This window comes from Puma concolor, chromosome C1 (genome assembly GCF_028749965.1).
Source record: "Puma concolor isolate L17-30 chromosome C1, mPumCon1.1.hap2, whole genome shotgun sequence".
NCBI lineage: Eukaryota > Metazoa > Chordata > Mammalia > Carnivora > Felidae > Puma > Puma concolor.
In genome coordinates, this window is record NC_141674.1 from 70,035,096 (window position 1) to 70,048,134 (window position 13,039).

The window sequence follows — 13,039 nt, forward strand, 5'->3', positions numbered from 1 at the left end:
GGGTAATGTGTTTATACATTTTGGAACTAAGCAGTCATAAAACTGTATAGGCACAGCTTGGAACCACCATCCACAAATTAGAAAGCTCCCCTTGATTTGCCCATTTTATAAACACTTTATGAAGAAAGAGAAAAAAACAAAAACAAACAAACCCCCGGAAAGTGGTTTAGGTTTCCCCTCACTCCTTCCCCCATCTAACTCCTAAACAGTGCATTTGATAATCATACAGCACAAAAATATGATTCAAAGCCATGTAAATATGAATTTTCATCATATAAGAGAAAATCTTAAAACTTGCCTTCAGCAGTGTCAGCTGGAATTCAATAGACTCTATACACTTTTGAAATGAAAACCCAAATGCACTCTATTTTTTATACTAAAAGGCAAAGACTAATTGAAAGGGGCATCAGTAAACATATTTTTGTTTAGTTTCTAAAATATTTTTCTTATTGTGAACTAAAGACTTCAGAAGTCATTAGTGGTCAGAAATAAAATTATCTTTTCCCAAATCTCTAAGATGCTAGTCTGTTCTCTAAACAATCTTCTTGCTATTTGACCCATGTAATTTCAGGAAATTTGCTGAGCATTGGTAGCTTTGACCAAGACTCTAAGGCTCTGTTTCCAATGTACTCCCAGATTAAGATGGCAAGTCATTTGCATCAAAACTGTAAAATAAACAAAGTTTAAGGCATTGGATATTGGAAGTGTAACTCCTTCAACAAAACAGTGAATAACTTATTTACTCGCAACAGCAGTAATTTCCTTGAGATTGCTGCCTCATCACTGTAGGCACTGAAATGATACTAAATACAACAGTATTAACTGCTGCTTCTGTTTTAGATCAGATGGAAACTCAAATAAAAGAAAAAAGAAAACTGGAAATAAATATACGAGTAAGAAAAGATAAGTACATATTGAGGTACTATTATTTCTGGCTATGTTGAATACATTTAAAGATCTGATATTCTCCTGGTACACATGCTTCAAATAAGAGCTATTCCATGTTTTGTTGCTTGCCAAATTTTGTCATCTAGCCCATCTATCAACAAATGACAAACTGAATTATGGTAGGAGGAAGGAATGGTTATGAATGCTGGTCAAAGAAAAGATGGTTATAAATAAGATCAATTTTAATACACTACTCTTTTGAAGATCTAAACATGTTCCAAAATTAGACTATGTGCTCAGCATATCGTAGCTACTTAATAAATATCTGCTGGATGAATGGATAAACTTTATTCATTGCAGAAAATGCCAAAATGCTCCCCAAGGAAAAGAAAGTCCTGTCTGTTATGCTTCTGACCTCAAGTTTCATTTCATAGGGAATTGAGCATACTCTTAACAGAAACTGAATGTTCTATAGTAGTTTGGGGTGTAGGTAGATTGATAACCACTTTTGATGCTCAGCAGGGAACTCATAAATAGTTAAGCATATGCAAATTACTTGAGAGTAGTTGGTCTTCATTTGTGGTTTTAGGTCAGACTAATGATTTTCTCTTTCAAACAGAACCAAATGGATGTGTCAAAAGAGGTAAAATTCTTAATGGGAGTGGACATAAATAGTTTCTAACCCGCTGCTAAGGTTACAAATGTCACTGGTAGTTGTCATTATAATAGAGCAGAGGGTCCTTCATTATTTCAAATGCATTTTCATATCCACAGGTAGTCAGATAAGTGACCATTACCACATGTACCAAAAGGACAAACAGATGGTGTTCGGATCATTCATTTTTTTGTGTGTCTTATAGGATTCAAGCATTTTGGAAGTCATTCAGAGTCATGTGTTTTATATCAACTTATGTAGAAACATTTACATATATTGAACCCTTGCCCTTCTACTCCTGGCTTTGTTTCCTCCATCTCCTCTTTCCTATATCCCAAGTGGGCAAATGTGAAAGTGAAATATAGACCTTTCTGCAGGGTGATTGGGAAATCTTCCACTGAGTTCTAAGTGAGCGTTTTCTATTAATCTTCTGGCCTCCCAGCAACCCCAGGCATAATCAATAGCCCAATCCAGATTGTACTAAGAGCCTTTTCCCCCTACTTGAGTTTTCCACATTCAACAGTTTTGCCACAGAGTTTGAAGTGAGGATAATGACCACATTGACAGTACAGAACAAATCACCCTGGCATAGCTGATTCAGAACTTCTCAACAGTTACCCTCCAGCGGAGTTTTGATTGTACCCACAATCCAAACAGGCAGTGGATGCGACCAAGGAAACAGAGTTGGCTGGGCAGAGTCCATTTTAGGGTTGTTTTGTTGTGCCTGGTCATATAGATAAAGCCGGTGGGCGTCATTATACATGGTCGCTTCTGCTTCTCTTGCAATTACATCACAGCAGCCCACCGCAGAGCAGGTTGGAAGCTTATCCAGCCCAGCCAAACCCAGCTAATACAACCTGTGATCTGGAGTCTTTTCAGATGTTGCTGAGGATTGTAGGCTTGACAGCTAGGCATAAAAGTTATAGGCGAGGGGTATACCAGATTTTTTAGGATGGATATAGTGTTTTTACCTACAACTCTCTCCCACTCGGCCCTCCAAGCACATCCCCACATAAAGTCGCTTGGAATGCCCTGAATTGACCTGTTAAGTAGAGCAAACATACATTTTCCCTGGCTCAAATAATGTCTCATCTTTTTTCCTAACCACATTACCATATCAGTTCATGACCTACTCCATTCTTTTTAATCTGGATTTTCTGGTTAGATTGCTTGATTAAAAATTTAGTGGATTTCACAACTGTGAGTTCAATTACCCCCTACTTAGTTCAATTTTCAATATTCAGACATATCAAGCCCACTCCCACTTGGCCGTACCTAGATGAGGAAGGTCTTTTAGGACCAGCTTTGGAGATAAGCTAGTTCATTTCATATTTAAGTCCTAGAGAAATTAGGCTACATGAATCACATGTGCAACAAGCACTGAGCTAATCAGAGCTAAGTGTAGAACCTAGTTTTCCTATCTCCACCTTCCTTCCAATATATGATACAATTTAGCAGAAAGTACAAAAAAGTCTATACAGAAGTTTACTTAAATCAGTAATATGCATTTTGGTAATCTGGGATGTTTGAACTAATGCACCATATGAAAAGCATTAAAGAAGCCCACAGCTATGAGTGAATCAGAGCATGTGAAATCTCCTTATACAGTTTTTGTTGCCACAGGATTTTGTTTTTTGTTTTCAGAACTTTTTGTTGTAATTAATATTTTTTGATGTTGCTTCTCTGCTTATGTGGAAGTATAATACTGTGGCATTTGAAACGAGTACCCTAAAGCTTGGAGGAATCATCAGTGCATTTCTGGCTCCTAACCTTCCTGGTCAGAAAGTCTGTATTTAGCCTTTACTAAGTTACTGAGGCTTAGAAATGTGCTTTTCAATTCAGAGATCTTAGACACTCACATGTCTTTAGGTCCTGAATAAAGTTTTCTCTGGTGGTGTGATATGGGTAGTAACTTTCCTTACACAATTTTTTCACATGAATAGTTCTGTAGTCTTGCTTCAGAGAAAGGGTCCTGGGATTTACATGATGTATGCATTTTCCCCTGTTTCTTTAAAGTATTGTATTATTATGGATCACAGGCAACTTTGAACCAATGGTAGATAGTTTGCTATTCCCCTTACTATCTACTTGCATAATTTTCTACTCTCCTATTTTCTTTAAAAGGACTTAGGAGGAGAAAGATGGCTTGGAACACCAAGAACCTATTCAGTTTAACTAAATAATTCTCTCTCTTGTCTTGCCCTGAATCTCCCCCTCTCACCAGACACAGCCCTAAAAGGTGAGTTAGAGTCCTCGGTTATGGAGAAGAGGCTACTGATTCATATATTCACTAGGATTGGGAGTGAGGATGTTAATGCTAGATCTTAATGCACCTGTGGGAATAATTTGTATGTGGACAGACTGGCCATTTGGGTCAAAGACGGGCACTTAGTCCATATAGTTGCACTGATTCTTCATTCATTCATTCATTCATTCATTCATTTAACAGTATCTATGAAGCACTTTCTATGTGCTGGTGATACTGTCCGTTGCTAGAATTAAATAGTAGAACAAGAGAGACATGGCCCATTCCTTCAAGTTACACATTTTTTTTCTCCATCTTTGCTTATTATTCGATAATCACTCATGAATCCATTCAAGTTCTATCTGTGGCTGCCTCATCAATCTCACTTCTTGCCTTGCCTACTATTCTGTTTCCTCTATTTTCCTTCCAAACACCACTTTTCAACCAGGAGAAACAAAAACAAATAATCAAAATCAAAACGAAAAAAAATTGTAATCCTCAAATCTCAAATTGAACCATTTGTTGTTCCAAAGAAGTCAGTGCTCTTTTTTCTCAGTCTTATGAGTTCCCGAACTACTGCTACATGCATTGCACCTTGGAAGAAATATAGCCAGCTATTCTCAATTTTCATTCCACACAATGGTAATCATTACAGTGCCTGGCACCATGTCATAAACTCACTTGACAAAATTTAATTCTTTTTAAGAAATACACTTTCATAAGTATCAAATTAAAGTTTTTTAACCTTATTCAAGCAAATGTAACCAATGTGATAAACACTGAAACGATAATAAATAAATAAATAACATTGTTAATTTAAAAGCAGATCCCAAAAGATTATTATTTAAGCATAACATAAAAAATGTATTTTACCTAAAAAATTTATCAGTCAACTGACAAGTTGAAAGAAATAGTTGAGGGGTGCCTGGTGGCTCAGTCAGTTAAGTGACTGACTTTGGCTCAGGTCATGATATCATGGTTCATGGTTTCAAGCCCTGTGTCGGGCTCTATGCTGACAGCTCGGACCTGGAGACTGCTTCAGATTCTGGGTCTCCTTCTTCTCTCCCTCTGCCCCTCCCTTGCTCACGCTGTCTCTCAAAAACGAATAAATGTTTAAAAACATAATTAAAAAAAGAAATAGTTAAGTCAATGAAGTGGTCCAATATTTGTTTAACGTAAAAATTTGATATTGCACAAAATTTTGACAATGTAAAAACAGCGATAGTTTTCTTATATACTACTAATAGCAAAAGAGAAAGGATAATAGGAAAATATAATAAGAAAAAATTTTATTGCAGCATAAAAAGAAAATAACTATATAAAATAACTCCATAAAACTTAGGACTATAAAGAAGTATTTATATAAATGTAAAATAAAGCAATCATAATATATCGGGGGTTTTTTTGATGACGAGATTCAATATTGTAAAAATTTATATTTTCCCCAAATTAATCTAGAAATTTAACTCAGTAAGAAGCTATGTGCTACTATATGACACAACTGTAAACATTTTCTTAAGTGTCATTTAGAAGAGTGCATTTACATGAATACCCAGAAATTTCGACAATTATATAGGGACTTGTGTCACTGATATTAAAACATACTCTATAGCTAGAGAAATTAAAGCAGCTCATTATTTGTGCATGAAGAAGTAAAGCAATTGGGATACAGAATAGGGTCAAGATACAGTGAATGTTATTTTCCAACTTAGTTGAGAAAGGATGCATTATTAAATAAATGATAGTGGATTACCTATCTGAAAATTTCCATAACATACACACAAATAAATTCCAGATAGATGGAATATTTATATAAAATATAAAGCAAAAACACTGAAACAAAATTTAGGCAAATATTTGTGTAATATTTAAAAGAAAGAGTATAAAACCAAACCAAGAATTAGAAAAGAACAAAAAAAAAAAAACCCCAAATTTTACTCTAAACATGTTAAATACTTTTTTTATGGAAAAGTACGTTATGAAAAAGTTATAGAGAATTTATTTGTGGAAGATTATTTATTATAGTCCTCAAATGCTTAATATCTTTATTATATCCCACTGCTTACAGATATAAAACAAAACAAACAATAAAACATCCTAATAAAAATGAAGAAATATTATGAAAAGAAAATTCAGAAAAAACTACAAATGTTCATTAAAATTTTTTTTTTCAACGTTTATTTTTATTTTTGGGACAGAGAGAGACAGAGCATGAACGGGGGAGGGGCAGAGCGAGAGGGAGACACAGAATCGGAAACAGGCTCCAGGCTCTGAGCCATCAGCCCAGAGCCCGACGCGGGGCTCGAACTCACGGACCGCGAGATCGTGACCTGGCTGAAGTCGGACGCTTAACCGACTGCGCCACCCAGGCGCCCCTACAAATGATCATTAAACATAAGAAAAAATGTTCAACCTCACTAACGTTCAAAGAAATGCAAATAACAGCAATACAGTTCACTATCAGAATGGAAATGAGATGGAAAAGTGGTCATCCTGGTCCACGTTGAACTACCTTTTATTGGTTGGTTTATCCATTTATACTAAAATTTATATGAACTTATATTTTTATTCAGCAATTCCCCTTGCATAAATGTATCCAATAGAAACCCAAATCAGTCATCAAAGGGCATTAATTACAGCAATGGCAGTAATAGTGAAAAAATTAAGAATAATCTGAATACTCATCAGGGTAAATACGTTTATACCTTCCTAAAAGATAATGCAATAAAGCCATACTAAAAAAAAAAAGTACTCTTTATTTCTAACACTGAAAGATGACTACAAAATGAATGAACTTTAATGAGGCCAACTGAAACCGAAAACATCCCACTTGAATCCTTCCTGAATTCCTGATCTACCGAATCTTGAGAATAAAACATAAAGATGCTGTTTTAAGCCACTAAATTCTGCAGTGGTTTATTACACAGCAATAGTAACCCAAAATAGCCACTAAAATAGAATGAGAACAATCTGCCTATGGAAGATAGAAAATGGAATGAGGAGATTAGCCTGACTACTGTGAAGAGAAATAAAATTAGGATATATATAGTGTAGGGCAAAAACGTGAGGATCTTGAAAACTAGGCAAAAGACACTCTATGTTTCAAAGAACAGAGAGATAATTGTTATATAACAAAATTTCACCATCATAGTTTTAGAGAAAGAAAGAGGGAATTATATTCCCATATCTAGCTGTCTCTACTTCAGATCCTTTCTTTCTAGGAAAAGAAGGAAAAAGAATTTCATTGGAAGGCTTAGTCTCAGCAAGGACAGAAAAAACTTCTGTGTTGCATCTGCAGAAGAATCTGAAAGTTCTCACAGCAAGCAGTTGGACTCAATGACCTTTAGGAGTCTTTCCAATTCTTTGATTCTCTGGGAAGAAGAGCTTTCTTTTTCTAAATTGTTTCTCAGATGGCTTGGCCAGAGCCCTCACATGCTACTAACTCTCTGTGGATGCTTTTAGTTTGTCAGTGGCCCTTAAGTAAGACATCTAGAACTGGGCACAATATTCCTGATATGTGACCTGCACTGGGTGGAGGGCTCTGTAATTCAAACCATCCTAGTTATTGTGCATGACAGTTTCCCCACAATGTCTAAACATTGAATGATAATATCAACAGAATATCTCAGTATTAATCAAATAGCTAATAAGAAAACAAGATATTCTAGACATATTAGAAAAGTGGTCTTATTACAAAAGTAAGTTATTCTGCTTTATATTAGCCTGTTGATAATCATTTTATTCTTTTGTTGTAGCATCCAAATAGTATTCTCCCTAGAATCTTTATCCTTTCACTCATAACAGATTATTTTGCTTCTTCCTCTTTCACAGAAAAGTTATTTAACACACAGCCCCTAAATTTTCCCTCACTCTACCTGTACATGTGCTTGAGTTGGACTCAACTCTTCCAGTTCTCTCCCTGACTTTAAATTTTATCTAGATTCTGCCCCATTGTTAAGTGTCCTAAGTCTTGCTCCGCCATCACTCTCTGGCTTCCTCAGTTTTGCCTTTTATATTGACATTTTTATCTTCCATTGCACCTACAAACATGTTCTCTAAGTCACTCACAGAACTTGTTTTGTCAGAGAGCCATGCTTCTATCTTCTTTCTTCCTTCATTGAAGTCTGTCCCTTGTTTGAAAGTATTCATTGTGGACCTAAGCAATTCTTTAAAATACCACATAGCTGTTATCTGTGCCTAGAAACCTACACTTAAAATGTATTAAAAAGCCACCTCTTTTCTTTCTAGACCAAAAAGAGAAAACAAAACCACACTTGGAATTGTGTTCATGTTGGAGATAGCATTTGGATAAATGGATTGTAGAATGGATTACAGAGTTCTTTTGTAGAATTCTTTCCAAATAGGGCATCAGTTAAGTCAGCCTCCTATCTGGGGGGAAAAATGAGATTTTTAAGCACTCTACTATTATAGCATTGTATTTTAAAATGGCTGTTATTATTTATTTACTTAGTATCTGGCCACAGTTATTGAAAAGTACTGCTATAATCACTGTAAAGTTAAAACAAATGATGAAAAAAGACAAATGACAGTAAGACGCCACTTCAGTTGCAGGATGAGTTAATGAAAAAGTGAGGAAGAGGGGCGCCTGGGTGGCTCATTCGGTTGAGCGACCGACTTCGGCTCAGGTCATGATCTCACGGTCTGTGAGTTCGAGCCCTGCATCGGGCTCTATGCTGACAGCTCAGAGCCTGGAGCCTGCTTCCGATTCTGTGTCTCCCTCTCTCTCTGCCCCTCCCCCATTCATGCTCTGTCTCACTCTGTCTCAGAAATAAATAAACATTAAAAAAAAATAAAGAAAGAAAAAGTGAGGAAGAAACTTACTTTCTAAGTTCCCTCAAGCCCACCAGCACAGGACTACCAGCATCAAACCACATTTCAGGAGGAGAGAGGCAGCCTCACACTGATCTGGTGATGTAGGTGTCATCAAAAAATGCCAACTTTCAGCCCTCTTTTTTATACTCCTATGCTATAGAACGCCTCATAGTTGATTTGTGGCTGGTTAAGGCAATATTATTAAAGTGAATTTGAGAATCTACTATAATCACTATTATCACTATCAAAATGTTTTGTATTTATTTGCATAAAGAGTGCCATTACTGTATACAAATCGGTTAGCATGCTCTTTCACTCACAGAAATTTATTGTCTTTATAAAAATAGTGATGTGGGTGGGCATTTGAGACAAGCTTTGAACAAATACGAAATTTAAATAAATTAGTTACAATATGAGTAAGTGAAGGGTAACCCATATAATTATTTTTCTAGCACAGGTAATGCATGAAGATTCTGGACCAGAGGATAGGATCATTGAGGGAAACTGGGAAGAGGTAAATAACATGTGTTACAGAGGATAATTTACTGGAAAATGGATAAAGAAAAGAAATGACATGGTCCTCGAGAAGTTGTGAGCATAAGGAACCACATCATTTGGATACATGTGGTGGAAAATTTAGAATCACTGTAGTGAAGAGGTTTCAAATACTGGTTCTACAAATGTCATCCTTTGAAGTACATAGTTCGCTAAGCCTCAACAGAATCTAATATTCTGCATAAAATAAGTATCTACTGGGCAGGTGATTGCATACAAATATGAGAACAGATCATAGTTGAAAAGCCATTAAAGTGCTGAATACCAAAATCTTGAAAATAAGCTACTGTAAGAAAGATAAACTTCCCACCATTTGGTTTTATACATTAGCTACCATTTATTTGGTATTGTTTAATGAAGAGAATTGCCCAGTACTTAATCATACATACGAATCTATTCATTCGTTTGTATTTATTTTATGGTTTTCTTTCCATCCTTAATTTTGCATTTATAGCAATCAATGCCATGTCTGGATGAGAATCAGGAGTCAGAGCATGAGATGCTGAAATATTCTGCAATCTAACAGGTGAGTCTCTGTGAGGGTTCACTGTCGAAGCATAGAACAACTCAAGCAAAATTCAGAGAGAATGTAAATAAAATATAAGGACTTGCACTCATACATGATAGATATAAGAAGAAAGGTAGAACAGCAGAGTTGAAGTGTGCTTTTTGCTAAAGTCAGCATGATACTGTTCATTTTTTACCATAGACAATCCCTCACCATTTCTGATTTCTTTGAATTTTCAGCTTTGCGTGGGCTGTGTTGTATGCATGACACACACAAATACCAAATAATTGTTATAAAAGTACTCTAGGAAATACATGGACTTAAACACCTTGGGCCCTCAACTTAAACATAACGTAAGACAGCAAAGGGGATGACAAAGGTCAACCATGGGGATTGTCCAACACGGGCCTGTGATGAACATCACCTAGAGCTTGTAGCCTGAGGTGTCTGATCCTGGAGGAAGCAAGCCACTAACTTTAGAACTCTGCATTAGACTCTAAGTGGTAAGTTCGAGTGAAAATAACCTTCACCAGAAAATAGGAAACCCATATCCTTGCATTTCCATTGGTGATTCACTGTGTAACTGGGTAAATCACTCGACTAGGTTTCTGTCCTATCTATCTCTCAGGGGTTTTGACTCCTATTTGTCATTGCACACTCCCCAAACCCACATGTCACTCAGTACTGTCAGTTAGTCCTACATTTTATATTCAGTAAGGGCAGGGCCTCCACATTGCATACAAAGTGGTGGTAATGGTAGGCAATTAAATTACAAAAAGGAGAAAAGTGAGGGAAGGATGCCTTAATTCACATTAAAACATTATTCTGATTATATCAGCCAACAGACAAAAGCATTCATTTCAACCACAAAAACATAACCCACACATAGAGCTTAGTTGGGAGTGGGATATGTCCTTTCAAATACATCAAAATATCACTTTGTTCATTCATTCATTCATTCAGTACATAATTTAGTTTTTTCTATGTGTTCTTGGGGATATTTCACTGAACAGAAAAAGGATGTTGACCTCAGATTTCTTTTGTTCAAGAGAAAGGAGACAGAAAAAACCAATAAACATATAAACAATAAGAAAATTATTTAGTGTGTTCATAGGTTATAAGTTGTTACAGAAAAAAAAGAAAACAGTAGAATAGGACAAAGGGAAACAACAGTGCCAGGGCTTAGGGAAGGGAGTTAGAATGTTACATTGAGGTTAGGGTAGCATCATTGAGAAGATGGCATTAAAAGAAAGTTAGAGAATTTGTGATGTGTAAATGTAGAGGGAGAATATTCTAAGCAGAGAGCACAACTAGAGAAAACTCCTTAATGTGAGACTAGGTTCATCATGTTTAAGGAAAAGTAAGGAGATCTCACAGCTCTACTGAGGGGAGAATACTGGGAGCTGAATTAAAAGATAACTGAATTCAGGTACAGGAGTAGGGGCCATTTAATATTTTTAAATAATTTGGGCTTTCAGTCCACATTAAAATGAAGCCATTAAACTTTTTTCAATAGCGGAATTACATGATTTCTCTCAAATGTGAAAAACATTTCTCTGGCTACTGTATTAAGAATACACTGGCAGGGGCGCCTGGGTGGCTCAGTCGGTTAAGCGTCCTACTTCAGCTCAGGTCATGATCTCACGGTCCGTGAGTTCGAGCCCCACGTCGGGCTCTGGGCTGATGGCTCGGAGCCTGGAGCCTGTTTCGGATTCTGTGTCTCCCTCTCTCTCTGACCCTCTCCCATTCATGCTCTGTCTCTGTCTCAAAAATAAATAAACGTTAAAAAAAATTAAAAAAAAAAAAAAAGAATATACTGGCAGAAGACAATAGTGGAAACCAGCCAGGAAGATATCATAGTAATTCAAGGGACAGATGATGGTAGCCCACACACACAAAGATGATAGCAGTGGGGATGAAGAGAAGTGATAAGGTTCTGGATATATATGAGAATTTACTGATAGGATCGATGTGGGGTATGAAAAAAAAAGAAGAGTTAAGGATATATGTATAGGTATATAATTTTTCCTCCTGAGCAATTAGATGGATGGAATTTCTATCATTTGATATGTGGAAGGTTGCAGGTGGACTAGCCTCATATTTATTTTAGGGCATATGGATTTTGAAATGTTTATTAGACATTTAAGTGGATAGTTAAGTAGATAAAGATACAAATTTATTATTTGGGATAGAGGGATGGGCTAGAGATACAAATTTGTGAGCAGCTGACATATAAGATATATTTAAATCCATGTGGTTGGATGAGATCACCAAAGACATGAACGGAGACAGTGAAGAGAAGACCAAGGGTAAGGCTGTAGGGACTTCCAACATTAAGAGGTTGGAGAGAGGAGCACCTAGATGGCTCAGTTGGTCAAGCGTCTGACTTCAGCTCAGGTCATGATCTGACAGCTTGTGAGTTTGAGCCCAGCGTCAGGCTCTGTGCTGACAGCTCAGAGGCTGGAGCCCACTTTGGATTCTGTGTCTCCCTCTTTCTCTGCTCCTCCCCAGCTCTCTCTCTCCTTCAAAAATAAGTAAACATTAAAAAAAAAAAAAAATTAAAAAAAAAGAGAGGTTGGAGAGAAAAAAAATCCAACAAGCAAAACTAAGGAAAAACAGTGAAGAATGAAAAGCAAGGGAGTGGATGGGATGAAGTGCAAATGGGTAAAACCTATCAAGGAAGTGGGTGTGCTGTTGATGTTGACAGTGGTGATTGGCTTGTCAATGCAGAAATCAGTGGTAAATATGGTGAGAGTAGTTTTGATGGGATGATGGGGGCAAAAACCAAAGGTGAGTTGGGAGAGAATGGGAGGAGAGAATTAGAAACTACAAGAATAGATTAGAATTTTTCAATAAATACAACCTAATGATGGACAAAGTGACAAGGAAGATGAAGCAAGAGAATTATTTAACAATTTAGATATATCTATATATGTGTGCACTGATTTCATTTATAGAGGAGAAAGAGACAAATATTGACCTAGGAGAAAGAATGAGGAAGAATGGCTGGAGTTTGGCTGTTCAAGGAATTTCTGGAATGATGTCCTTAAACAAACAAGAGGAAATGGGATTTACATACCATTGGAAGGATTGGCTTCAAACAGAGACAAGATTACAATCCATTGTTTAGTCTCCTAAACTGTTTCTAGTCCATATTGCACCCGTGAATAGTCTAGAGTGGTTAAACACTCACTGAGAATATAATATATGTCTCTATATTATGAGATATGATTTCTATTATGGTTGTGAGGATGGGGGTGAGAAAATTTTGGAAGGTCAGAAAGGAGTAACTTGTTAACATATTAAGTTCTTAATCTCTAGTGATTCCTTGCCAATAATATGAAAGTGGACATTA